Here is a 14,079-nt window from a genome sequence, read left to right as displayed (position 1 = left end):
GAACTCGTTGCCAGCGATGTGGAAGGCGAAGTATACCGTTATCAGAGCCTGTTCTGTTGTTGGTGCGGATGGAGCGGTCTACTGCCTCTCGAATCTCTAGATCAGTTCTGAAGCGAATACCACGAAGTGGTTCCTTCATCTTCAGAGTGAAATCAAAGTCACAAGGACTTAAGTCCGGATAATATGGTGGATGGTACAGTACTTCCCTATCCCATCGACCGAACAGAGCAGCCACACTTGCGCTGCATGCGCCCGCGCATTGTCGTGAAAAATGATGGGCGGGTTGGGCAGAAAGTGTCGCCGATTCTTTCGCAAAGCTGGTTGCAGGTGATGCTCCAAAACAGAACAGCAATTTTGTGAATTGACGGTATTCCGTGGAGGAACGTATTGCGTTAGGATAACACCATCACAGTCGTACACGAGAATCACTATAACTTTCGCCATTCTGGAGCTCTGACTTACGTTCGACTTTCGCGCGACCCATAATGATGCTATTCGTTGGATTGGCGTTTCAGTTTTGGCGCGTACGATGTGGCCCATATCTCATCCAGTGTTACGATACGGAGTAAGAAAGCCTCTCCTTCGCGCTCACAGCGCTTCAAGTGCGCCTGCATTTCCGTCAAGTCATGGGGAACCCATAGTAATGCAGTTTTTCGCATGCCCAGGCGTTCCTTCAGGATGCGAAGCACAGTCGTATGTGCTAATCCGGTTTCGTGGGCGAGCTCACGAATCGTATGGCGTCGATCACTGTCCACTAACGCGGCCACAGCATGTACTTCTTCTTCAGAGACGCTAGGACGACCTGCAGGATGCATGTCTGCCACAGTTTGCCGACCTTCGTTGAAGGCGTCTACCCAACGTGCCACTGTTCTGTACGACAATGCCGATTCCCCGCACGCCTCTTGAGGACCTTGATGACATTGTCGTGCTGTTCCTGTTTCTAAAACATAGTGACACCGTTACATTAGACCGCTCGCTCACAAGTGACTGTGTTTCCCTCGATTGTGCCCATGACGGTGACGTGGGACGGGCGAGTCCATTTGCTTGGAGGTAAGGTAGGTATGTCAACAGCGTGTGCTATCAGCGACAGTAGTAGATTCCATTGCATAGTGTCTCCACAGCAGTGTTACCACTATTCAAGTTCCAATCTACTTATTAATAATTATGCTGTCGGCCTAGTTATAATTTGGCCGTCAGCATGCCCTTGCAACTCACCAAGGCGCTATTTTTGCTTTGCACCGGGAATGAGAGTCATGTATTGTGATTGCTCAGGCTCTCCAGACTGACGTGCTTCGTTTGCTACACCAAGGTCACTGGGGCGTCATTCGCACCAGGCAGTAGGCGCGACGTCATTGCACTCGGCACAGTCTGAATGCACGAATTGAACAGTTCACTTCTCAGTGCCAGGCCCGTGCGGAACATCAGTTCTATGAAACACCCAAACCTCAATCACCTCGGCAACGGTTTTACTTCGAATTGGTGGATCCTTACTGGAATACACTTTGGCTCATCGCCGTTGAAGCTTTGTGCGAATTTCCCTTCGTGGTTCCTGTTTACTCTTCTAGTGCTCGTTCCACAATATAGACCTTGTCACCGATGTATTGCTTCGAGGATTTCCCTGGACTGGTTGTGACTGGCAACGGTCCTCAGTTTGTTGCTGTCGAGTCTGAGCTCTTTTGCGCCGCCTTATCAACCGCATCACGAGTCCACCGTCGCAACCGCAATCCAACGGCGTAGCTGAACGCTGTGTGCAAACATTTAAACAACAGATAAATTTCTTGCTTTCCACACACGGGCTCAAGCCCTGTTGCTGTTCTTATTTTCGTGTCACACCCAACCTCGCGATGGATCATAGCCGGCCGAATTGTTATACGGAAGGCGCCACCTCATCTCGCCTCATGTGCACCACCCTTCACGGCGCGAACCACGCACTCTGTCCAGAGAGGCAAAGTGTCGAACTTACGATTCGGTCTTTTGAAGATTCTAGGCGGACGGAGGCGCTGATAGCGAGGCACCACTGTACAATTTCTTGAACTTTCTACATTTTTACTGCGGATACTGAGAAGATCGCCGAGACGCCACCAGAACCAAACTCGTCCATTTGTGAACTGCCTGATCCTGCCACAGGCTGTGTGCTTTCAGATACCGTGCGCATCTGGACGCAGTGGCCATCGCTGCATCCGGCCGTCTCCAGCGAGCCCCTTACTGTCGGCGCTGGTCTCTGAGCCGATGGAAGACGACACGCTTTCACGGTCGTCCCCATCTTCACAGCCACCGTCCTCTGGCGATGGGCCCCTTTTTCCCGGCGGCTGTCCAAAGTGCCACCTCGGATCACTCTGCATTCGTCGAAATGCCTCCATTTTCTACTCTGGCTCTGGATGGGAGTGCCCACCCTCTGCATTGTTCTTAGGCTGGTGACCCCGGGCAGGATAAGGCCGTATTCCCCTCCTGTGCCCACCTCTTCATCTCAGAGAAGCACCTGCAGCCTATGCCCTCAATTATTTGCTGGATGTATTCCAATCTCTGTCTTCCTCAATTTTTTTACCCTCTACGGCTCCCCCTGGTGACATGATTTCCTATTACCTTAACAGATGCCCTACCATCGTTTCCCTCTTCTTGTACGTGTTTTCTATACATTTCTTTCCTCTCCAATTTTATGGACAACCTCCTCATTCCTTTCCTTACCAGTCCACCTAATTTTCAACGTTCGTCTGTAGCACCACATATCAAATGCTTTCATTCTCTTTTGTTCCAGTTTCCCACAGTCCATGTTTCACTACCAAACGTAGATGCCCGGAAATAAATGTCTTTTTTTTCGTTATTAGTCTGTTTTTGTGTTCTCCTTCCTCCTTGCTGCCTAGATAGTAGAGTTCCTCAACTTCACCTACTTCGTGACCGTCAATCCTGATGTTAAGTTTCTCGCTATTCCCATTTCTACTACTTCTAATTACGTTCGTCTTTCTTCGCTTTATTAATGATCCATATTCTGTACTCATTAGAGTGTTCATTCCATTCAGCACATCGTTCAGTTCTTCTTAACTTTCATTGAGGATAGCAGTGTCATCAGCAAATCGTATTATTGATATCCATTCCGCTTGAATTTTAATACCGCTCCTGAGCCTTTCTTTTATTTCCATTATTGCTTCCACGATGTATAGACTGTTTAGTAGGGACGAATCGCTGCGTCCCTGTCTTACACCCTTTTTAGTCCCAGCACTTAGCTGTCTTCCAGTCTTATTATTCTCTTAGGACAATCCTACCGGCGTCATAAAATTGGCAAGGAAATTTCATTCCCTCAGAGGCCGACAGCAGTCGTGCGGGGTCTGGTGGATCCATGGAGCACACCCTCTGAGCCACGCCTCCAGCAACTCTGGAATACGAGCGCCCTCTACCGCCACAATATACACTCCTGGAAATGGAAAAAAGAACACATTGACACCGGTGTGTCAGATCCACCATACTAGCTACGGACACTGCGAGAGGGCTGTACAAGCAATGATCACACGAACGGCACAGCGGACACACCAGGAACCGCGGTGTTGGCCGTCGAATCGCGCTAGCTGCGCAGCATTTGTGCACCGCCGCCGTCAGTGTCAGCCAGTTTGCCGTGGCATACGGAGCTCCATCGCAGTCTTTAACACTGGTAGCATGCCGCGACAGCGTGGACGTGAACCGTATGTGCAGTTGACGGACTTTGAGCGAGGGCGTATAGTGGGCATGCGGGAGGCCGGGTGGACGTACCGCCGAATTGCTCAACACGTGGGGCGTGAGGTCTCCACAGTACATCGATGTTGTCGCCAGTGGTCGGCGGAAGGTGCACGTGCCCGTCGACCTGGGACCGGACCGCAGCGATGCACGGGTGCACGCCAAGACCGTAGAATCCTACGCAGTGCCGTAGGGGACCGCACCGCCACTTCCCAGAAAATTAGGGACACTGTTGCTCCTGGGGTATCGGCGAGGACCATTCGCAACCGTCTCCATGAAGCTGGGCTACGGTCCCGCACACCGTTAGGCCGTCTTCCGCTCACGCCCCAACATCGTGCAGCCCGCCTCCAGTGGTGTCGCGACAGGCGTGAATGGAGGGACGAATGGAGACGTGTCGTCTTCAGCGATGAGGGTCGCTTCTGCCTTGGTGCCAATGATGGTCGTATGCGTGTTTGGCGCCGTGCAGGTGAGCGCCACAATCAGGACTGCATACGACCGAGGCACACAGGGCCAACACCCGGCATCATGGTGTGGGGAGCGATCTCCTACACTGGCCGTACACCACTGGTGATCGTCGAGGGGACACTGAATAGTGCACGTTACATCCAAACCGTCATCGAACCCATCGTTCTACCATTCCTAGACCGGCAAGGGAACTTGCTGTTCCAACAGGACAATGCACGTCCGCATGTATCCCGTGCCACCCAACGTGCTCTAGCAGGTGTAAGTCAACTACCCTGGCCAGCAAGATCTCCGGATCTGTCCCCCATTGAGCATGTTTGGGACTGGATGAAGCGTCGTCTCACGCGGTCTGCACGTCCAGCACGAACGCTGGTCCAACTGAGGCGCCAGGTGGAAATGGCATGGCAAGCCGTTCCACAGGACTTCATCCAGCATCTCTACGATCGTCTCCATGGGAGAATAGCAGCCTGCATTGCTGCGAAAGGTGGATATACACTGTACTAGTGCCGACATTGTGCATGCTCTGTTGCCTGTGTCTATGTGCCTGTGGTTCTGTCAGTGTGATCATGTGATGTATCTGACCCCAGGAATGTGTCAATAAAGTTTCCCCTTCCTGGGACAATGAATTCACGGTGTTCTTAATTCAATATCCAGGAGTGTAGGATGGCTGGCGGCAGCCACACAACCATTCTCACTTGGCGGCTCTTCACTACGTGAAAATACTGTGCAGAAGCCGCCATCATCCATGCTGTAAATCAGAGAGCCTCCTTCATGTTGACATTAAGAGCTGGACTCTATTTCTTGCTGCATTATTTGTAATGGGTCTTCGTACACTTGGAGTGATACAAGTTAAGTTAATGTTCTATTTACTTTGCTCTGCTCCCGTCCAGCTTTCGTACTAGGACAGTTGCCACACCAGCCTGTAGCTCACCTCTCCTTACCACCATGCAGAAACTCGTACACAATGAAATCAATGCTAATCTTGTTGAGTTTCTTATTACTCTGATGAATTTTATAGTAAATCTTCTAAACGAGCAGTATAATTTTAGCACGGAAATGGTATCCATGTAGCAGGATGCTCCCTGTTCACTGGAAACGTGTGGTGTGTGGTAAACGAACGTTGCTGCCGCAACATTTCCACCGATTGATTCCTCGTTTGTCTCCGCAAGAGTATGTTACACTCAGGTTTTTATACAGATCCTGGCAGAGAAACTTAATGGGAAGTTGTCTGGGTATCTTGCTGACCAATGTAGAAGTGCTCAACTACCTGTCCACCTACTGTCAGAAGCAAAGGTTGACGCTGCAGTTGATGTCTCTGCAACGGGCCCCATCATGCTGAAAACACGTAAACACATCCTGTGTGTGATACATAGAGACAAATCCTCCAGTGACGTCACAAGTCCCATTCCGACAACAATCTGTCCATCGATATTTATACCGACATTTATACCGATATCCCTTCATACACAAACGGGTGAGAACACTGATGCATAAGCGAGGATGAAAGCATGCAATTTTTTTTTTTTAAAACGCTTGTTCTCCAGGTTTCGAGATATTTGGCTGAAGTTCAATTTATACCGACATTTATACTGATATCCCATCATACACAAACGGGTCAGAACAATGATGCATAGGCAAGGATAAAAGCATGCGAAATTAGAAAAACAAAAACAAAACAGCGCTGGTTCTCCGAAGTTCGAGATGTTTTGCTGAAGTTCAATACTTAGGCGCTCGCTGGACAGAACATCCGCACCAAAAGTGAAAAAAGTTTCACAGGTCATGCCAGTACTCAAGAAAGAAAGTGGAGCAATCCGACGTATTACAGACCCATACCCATGTCACTGCTATCTAGGGAGCAAAATAACTGGTGACAGACAGAGTAAAGAGGACATAAAAAGCGGACTAGATCTGGCAGATAGGGTATTCCCCCGAGGAGACTACTAGTATTAAATGCAGGTCTTAATTTAGGAAGAAATTTCTGAGAATGTATGTTTGTAGCACAGTCTTGTATGGCAATGAGACACGGACTGTGGGGAAACTGCAGCAGAAGAGCATCGAAGCAATTGAGATGATGCTATAGAATTCTTCTCGTTCATATGTCGAAAAGAAGGAAGATAGTCTATTGCCCCTTCAAAAGTGATGCCAGGGATAAAGCACAGTCTAAAGTAGGAGAGGGAGTGTAAATCATAGCGTCCGTGTCTTTTAGAAGCGACGTGGAGAATGCACAGAGATCTCAGTCCTACATGGGTATACAGTTCCTTAACCACGTCTTCTCGCTCGGTTTCACATGTCAAGAACTGTAGGGTTCGCAGGAGACCTTCTGTGTAGTTTGGATGGTAGGAGACAAGGTACTAGCGAAATTAAAGCTGTGAGGACGGGGCGTGAGTCGTGCTTGGGTAGCTCAGTTGGTAGAGAACTTGCCCGCGAAAGGCAAGTCCGGTACACAGTTTCAATCTGCCACGAAGTTTCATATCAGCGCACACTCCTCTGTAGAGTGAAAATTTCATTCTAGAGACTGTAGGGTCATTGATGGGTATTACGCGTATTGTTTCTTCTCCTCTTCCCTCAAAAGCATTCTATTTCTCAGCGAAAAATAATCACGATAACGTCACTGCCCTTTTGAAATATGTATACAGAGTCACCATTTCCTTATCAAAATCGTAATACAACGGTGTATGAGCGCCAAGATTTCCGCCTCTGAAGAAACTGCTCTACGATAAGTGATAGATCTTGTTCAGAAATTAGCGATAGTTCATTAATCCAGAAGTACTTGAAGAGGAGTGGAGATGAAAGGGAGCGCTCGGCTACAAGAAGCAAGCTATTGAGCGGGCTTCGTGACGCTGCTGTGCGGAGGTATTATGAGGGATTACGCTTCGCCAGGGAGTCGGACGCGGCCGTTAATCAAGAGAATTAAACGGCAGGCGCATTAGGGCGGCCTCCGGTGGCAGTGCTGACCCCGCAGCGGAAATCTGATTAATTACCACCTGTCGCGACGGCCGCCCGGCCCGGCAGCGACTGGCGGAGCGGTCGGCGGCCGCCTCGACAACAGGTAGGCCGGCCCGTCCGAGCTCTCCTACCCGCCTTGTTAATCGCCGACATCGACGTCCCGTCGACTTACGGTCGATTCACAGCTGAGTGTCAACGGAACAGAACGGAAGGCAATGTCAACGGCACCATCAAAACGGAGCGTCGTTCACGATGGATGGAACGTGAAGGCTGCGACATTTCTCTTAGCCCACTATATAAGAGTGAAAGTGAGGTTGTGAGATACCAACTACACTCATGCTCATAAATTAAGGATAATTGCAGATTGTGGGGCCACACAACGTGGCACTACACAAAACTGGCCCCAATAGCGTAAGCACATAGGGAACACACACGACACAGATCTGTAAGTCCACGGTATTGGTTGTAAGTTGAGAAAACCGTCCCGAAACACACCTGCTACAAAACGCCACTGTTTCCTGCACAAGTATCCCGACATCAGTATTTGATATGATACCATACACGCGTACACAGGCCACACAATGGGTTGGCATACTCTGGATCAGGTGTTCGAGCATCTGCTGGGGTTTATCCTCCCATTCTTGCACCAGTGCCTGTCGGAGCTCCTGAGGCGTCGTAGTGGTTTGAAGATGTGCAGCGATACTTCAACCGAGAACATCCCAGACATGCATGGTGGGGTTTAGGTCTGGAGAACAGGAAGGCCACGCCATTCGCCTGATGTATTCTGTTTCAAGGTACTCCTCCACGATTGCAGCTCTGTGGGGCCGTGCGTTATCATCCATAAGGAGGAAGGTGGGACCCACTGCACCCCTGGTGCAAAATGACGCCGCGCGGGATTAGCCGAGCGGCATAGGGCGCTGCAGTCATGGACTGTGCGGCTGGTCCTGGCGGAGGTTCGAGTCCTCCCTCGGGCATGGATGTCTGTGTTTGTCCTTAGGATAATTTAGGTTAAGTAGTGTGTGAGTTTAGTGACTGATGACCTTAGCAGTTAAGTCCCATAAGATTTCACACACATTTGAAGTTATTTTATTTATTTATATATTTATTTATTTATTTATGTATTTATTTATTTATTTTTGCAAAATGACGTCCCGATACACCTTTCCTGTTACTGTTCCTCTCTCAAAGACATGCAGGGGTGTACGTGCACCAATCATAATCCCACCCCACACCATGAAACCACGACCTCCATACAGGTCCCTTTCAGGGACATTAAGGGGTTGGTATCTGGTTCTTGGTTCACACCAGATGAAAACCGGGCGAGAATCACTGTTCAGATTATACCTGGACTCGCCCGTGAACATAACGTGCACCACTGTTCCAATGACCATGTACTGTGTTCTTGACACCAGGCTTCACGGGATCTCCTGTGACCAGGGGTCAGTGGAATGCACCTTGCAGGTTTCCGGGCGAATAAACCAAGTCTGTTCAGTCGTCCGTAGATTCTGTGTCTGGAGACAACTGTTCCAGTTGCTGCGGTAATATCCCGAGCAAGGCTACCTGCAGTACTCCGTGGCCGTCTGCGGGCACTGATGGTGAGATATCGGTCTTCTTTCTTCTTGGGGTGTTGTACACTGTGGACGTCCCGTACTGTAGCGCCTAGACACGTTTCCTGTCTGCTGGAATCGTTGTCATAATCTTGAGATCACACTTTATGGGACATGGAGGGTACGTGCTATGACCTGCATTGTTTGACGAGCCTCCAGTCGCCCTAGAATTCTACTCCTCCTAACGTTATCTATGTGTTCTTTGAGCCATTTTCAACACACAGTCACCATTATCACGTCTGAGAATGTCTGCACACTTACTCGCTGCACCGTACTCTGACATGCACCAACACAACTCTGCGTGTGTGGACTGCTGCAGGCGCCACCGTGCGACGTCCGCAGGTCAAAGCACCGAATGGTCATATCCCGAGGTGGTTTAAACCCGCAGACCGCCCACCAGAGCGTTGTTTCGCCATGTATCTGCATTATCCTTTATGTATGAGCATAGGTGTATAATACAAAAGCTTCTAGCTGAGATACTTCATCAACAGCCAAAAATAAATTCTTTCACGATGTTCTCCACAAAGAACTACCGAGAAGTGAAGTCCCAACATTTCATAACGTTGACAACAAATTGCTCGAGAAATACGTACACACATACCCATCAAACCATTTTTAAAACGCAATGAACAGGGTCTGCGTGCTGTATTCGTTATGATTTTCTTTTCGAACTGAGCTGTCCTTTTCACCATATAAAAAAATTGGCAAGGTGCGAATAGGAATCGAGCACTGAGTCTATCGTGCAGACTTAATTTTGTGTACAGACAGTTCATCCATTCCGGAAATGGGAAATTTCGACAATTTTTGCACTGACACTTGCTAGATATCTGTCCCAGGGATTAGCGGACTTCCGAGAACGTTTCAATTTAAAGTTTGAAGCCGGATAACAAATGAGAAAAGAATTTATGTCCATGTGATATAATTGCACCTTAACAAGTTTCTCATTTATGTCCTTTACTTGTACTGTAAGACCTTGCTTCTATCCAGATATCATCATTTTACCTCAACAGAAAAAACCCTATAGGTATTAGTGAGTTAGTTTGCAAGTATCAAAATACTTGGCATAAATGGCCGTATCATTTGACTGCATTGACTCGGAAGCTTAGACGGTTAAACTCAGTAAATGATGTAAATTTCAGCCAGATGCGTCTATCTGTTTATGAGAAAAAAGGCGTTTTAACACGCGAAGGGACAGAAAGTCTGATAAGAAATGATAACTTTTGCATGTAATATAATTACATGTCAATTGCGGTTTTTTCCCTTTACTTGTACTGTGTAATCTTTCATCCTGGAAAATTAAATGATTGTAGACCAGTGAGAAGTGCCCTATAGGTTTTTATGAGTGACTTTGCGCCTAGTCGCGGTTCACGTGGCTTCCCCCGTCGGATGTTCGCGTCCTCCCTGGGGCATGGATGTGTGTGTTGTCTTTAGCGTAAGTTAGTTTAACTTAGATTAAGTAGTGTGTAAGCCTAGGGACCGATGACCTCAGCAGTTTGGTGCCATAGAGCTTACTACAAATTTCCAATTTGACTTTGGGAGTATCAAAATAGGTGACATGAATGACCGCATTCTCGGTTGCATTGACTTAGAAGCTGACGTCTATTGCAGCGCCAAGAGACTATAGATCTTAGTTGTTGTTGTTGTGGTCTTCAGTCCTGAGACTGGTTTGATGCAGCTCCCCATGCTACTCTATCCTGTCCAAGCTTCTTCATCTCCCAGTACCTACTGCAGCCTACATCCTTCTCAATCTGCTTAGTGTATTCATCTCTTGGTCTCTACGATTTTTACCCTCCACGCTGCCTTGCAATACTAATTTGGTGATCCCTCAATGTCTCAGAACATGTCCTACCAACCGATCCCTTGTTCTAGTCAAGTTATGCCACAAGCTTCTCTTCTCCCCAATTCTACTCAATACTTCCTCATTAGTTATGTGATCTACCCATCTAATCTTCAGCATTCTTCTGTAGCACCACATTTCGAAAGCTTCTATTCTCTTGTCTAAACTATTTATCGTTCACGTTTCACTTCCATACATGGCTACACTCCATACAAATACTTTCAGAAACGACTTCCTGACACTTATATCTATACTCGATGTTTGCAATTTTTTCTTCTTCAGAAACGCTTTCCTTGCCATTGCCAGTCTACATTTTATATCCTCTCTACTTCGACCATCATCAGTTATTTTACTCCCCAAATAGCAAAACTCCTTCACTACTTTAAGTGTCTCATTTCCTAATCTAATTCCCTCGGCGTCACCCGACTTAATTCGACTACATTCCATTATCCTTGTTTTGTTTTTGTTGATGTTCATCTCATATCCTGTAAAGACACTGTCCATTCCGTTCAACTGCTCTTCCAAGTCCTTTGCTATCTCGGACAGAATTACAATGTCATCGGCGAACCTATAAGTTTTTATTTCTTCTACATGTATTTTAAATCCTACTTCGAACTTTTCTTTGGTTTCCTTTATTGTTTGCTCAATATACAGATTGAATAACATCGGGGATAAGCTACAAACCTGTCCCACTCCCTTCCCAACCTCTGCTTCCCTTTCATAGCCCTCGACTCTTATAGCTGCCATCTGCTATTTGTACAAATTGTAAATAGCCTTTCTCTCCCTGTATTTTGCACCTGCCACCTTCAGAATTTGAAAGAGAATATTCCAGTCAACATTGTCAAAAGCTTCCTCAAAGTCTAATGTTAGAAACGTAGGTTTGCCTTTCTTTAATCTTCGTTCTAAGATAAGTCGTAGGGTCAGTATTGCCCCACGTATTCCAATATTTCTACGGAATCCAAACTGATCTTCCCCGAGGTCCGCTTCTACCAGTCTTTCCATTCGTCTGTAAAGAATTCGCGTTAGTATTTTGCAGCTGTGACTTATTAAACTGATAGTTCGGTAATTTTCACATTTGTCAACACCTGCTTTCATTGGAATTGGAATTATTATATTCTTCCTGAAGTCTGAGTGTATTTCGCCTGTCTCATACATCTTGCTCGCCAGATGGTAGAGTTTTGTCAGGACTGGCTCTCCCAAGGCTGTCAGTAGTTCTAATGGAATGTTGTCTGCTCCGGGGGCCTTGTTTCGACTCAGGTCTTTCAGTGCTCTGTCAAACTCTTCACGCAGTATCATATCTCCCATTTCATCTTCGTCTATATCCTCTTCCATTTCCATAATATTGTTCTCAAGTACATCGCCCTTGTATAGACCCTCTATATACTCCTTCCACCTTTCTGCTTTTCCTTCTTTGCTTAGAACTGGGTTTCCATCCGAGCTCTTGATATTCATACAAGTGGTTCTCTTTTCTCCTAAGATCTCATCAATTTCCCTTTAGGCAGTATCTATCTTACCCCTAATGAGATAAGCCTCTACATCCTTACATTTGTCCTCTAGCCATCCCTGCTTAGCCATTTTGCACTTCCTATCGATCTCATTTTTGAGACGTTTGTATTCCTTTTTTCCTGCTTCATTTACTGCGTTTTTATATCTTCTCCTTTCATCAATTAAAATTCAATATTTCTTCTGTTACCCAAGGATATCTACTAGCCCTCGTCTTTTTACCTACTTGATCCTTTGCTGCCTTCACTACTTCATCCCTCAGAGCTACCCATTCTTCTTCTACCCTTATGCTCTCCCTGAAACTCTGTACAACTTCTGCTTCTTTCAGTTTATCCAGGTCACATCTCCTTAAATTCCCACCTTTTTGCAGTTTCTTCAGTTTTAATCTACAGTTCATAACCAATAGATTGTTGTCAGAGTCCACATCTTCCCCTGGAGATGTCTTACAATTTATAACCTGGTTCCTATATCTCTGCCTTACCATTATATAATGTATCTGACACCTTTTAGTATCTCCAGGGTTCTTCCATGTATACAACCTTCTATCATGATTCTTAAACCCAGTGTTAGCTGTGATTAAGTTATGCTCTGCGCAAAATTCTACCAGACAGCTTCCTCTTTCATTTCTTAGCCCTAATCCATATTCACCTACTATGTTTCCTTCTCTCCCTTTTCCTACTCTTGAATTCCAGTCATCCATGACTATTAAATTTTCGTCTCCCTTCACTATTTGAATAATTTCTTTTATCTCCTCATACATGTCATCAATTTCTTCGTCATCTGCAGAGCTAGTTGGCATATAAACTTGTACAACTGTAGTAGGCGTGGGCTTCGTTTCTATCTTGGCCACAATAATGCGTTCACTATGCTGTTTGTAGTAGCTAACCCGTACTATTTTTTATTCATTATTAAACCTACTCCTGCATTACCCCTATTTGATTTTGTATTTATAACCCTGTATTAACCTGACCAAAAGTCTTGTTCCTCCTGCCACCGAACTTCACTAATTCCCACTATATCTAACTTTAACCTATCCATTTCCCTTTTTAAATTTTCCAACCAACCTGCCCGATTAAGGGATCTGACATTCCACGCTCCGATCTGTAGAACGCCAGTTTTGTTTCTCCTGATAACAACGTCCTCCTGAGTAGTCCCCGCCCGGAGACCCGAATGGGGGCCTATTTTACCTCCGAAATATTTTACCCAAGAGGACGCCATCATAATTTAACCATACAGTAAAGCTGCATGCCCTCGGGAAAAATTACGGCCGTAGTTTCCCCTTGCTTTCAGCCGTTCGCAGTACCAGAACAGCAAGGCTATTTTGGTTTGTGTTACAAGGCCAGATCAGTCAATCATCCAGACTGTTGCCCCTGCAACTACTGAAAAGACTGCTGCCCCTCTTCAGGAAACACACGTTTGTCTGGTCTCTCAACAGATACCCCTCCGTTGTGGTTGCACCTACGGTACGACTATCTCTATCATTTCGGCATGGAAGCCTCCCCACCAACGCCAAGGTCCGTGGTTCATGGGGGGGGGGGGGGGGGTGAGAGAGAGATCTTAGTATGTGACATAAATTTCAGCCTGATACCCTAGCCGTCCCTGAGAAAATGGGTTTTCACAATTCGGACAGAGGGACAGAACGACAACAAAGTGATCATATAAGCATTCCACTTTTACCCACTGAGGTACGGTACCATAAAAAGGGTTTTTAATTGGAGTATTTCGTTTACTGATATCTTACGAGGGTTGCCCTGAAAGTAATGTGCTTCATTTTATTTTTCTCAGCTGAAAACAATGCTACGAATGGGAAACGTTAGCTATGTATTACTTGAAGTCAAAGGGCGCCAGGTTTCCGTCACTTCCGACAGACAGCGTAGCTGCAGATTGAAATTCTCACTGCAGAGAAAGAAACTGTGGGGAGTATTCACAAATGCTTGTGCAAAGTCTATGGAGCATCTGCAGTCGACAGAAGTACAGTTAGTCGCTGGGCACGGAGGGAGAGGTCATTAGAAGGTGGTT

This window comes from Schistocerca nitens, chromosome 5 (genome assembly GCF_023898315.1).
Source record: "Schistocerca nitens isolate TAMUIC-IGC-003100 chromosome 5, iqSchNite1.1, whole genome shotgun sequence".
NCBI lineage: Eukaryota > Metazoa > Arthropoda > Insecta > Orthoptera > Acrididae > Schistocerca > Schistocerca nitens.
Note: the sequence above shows the minus strand (reverse complement) of the source record.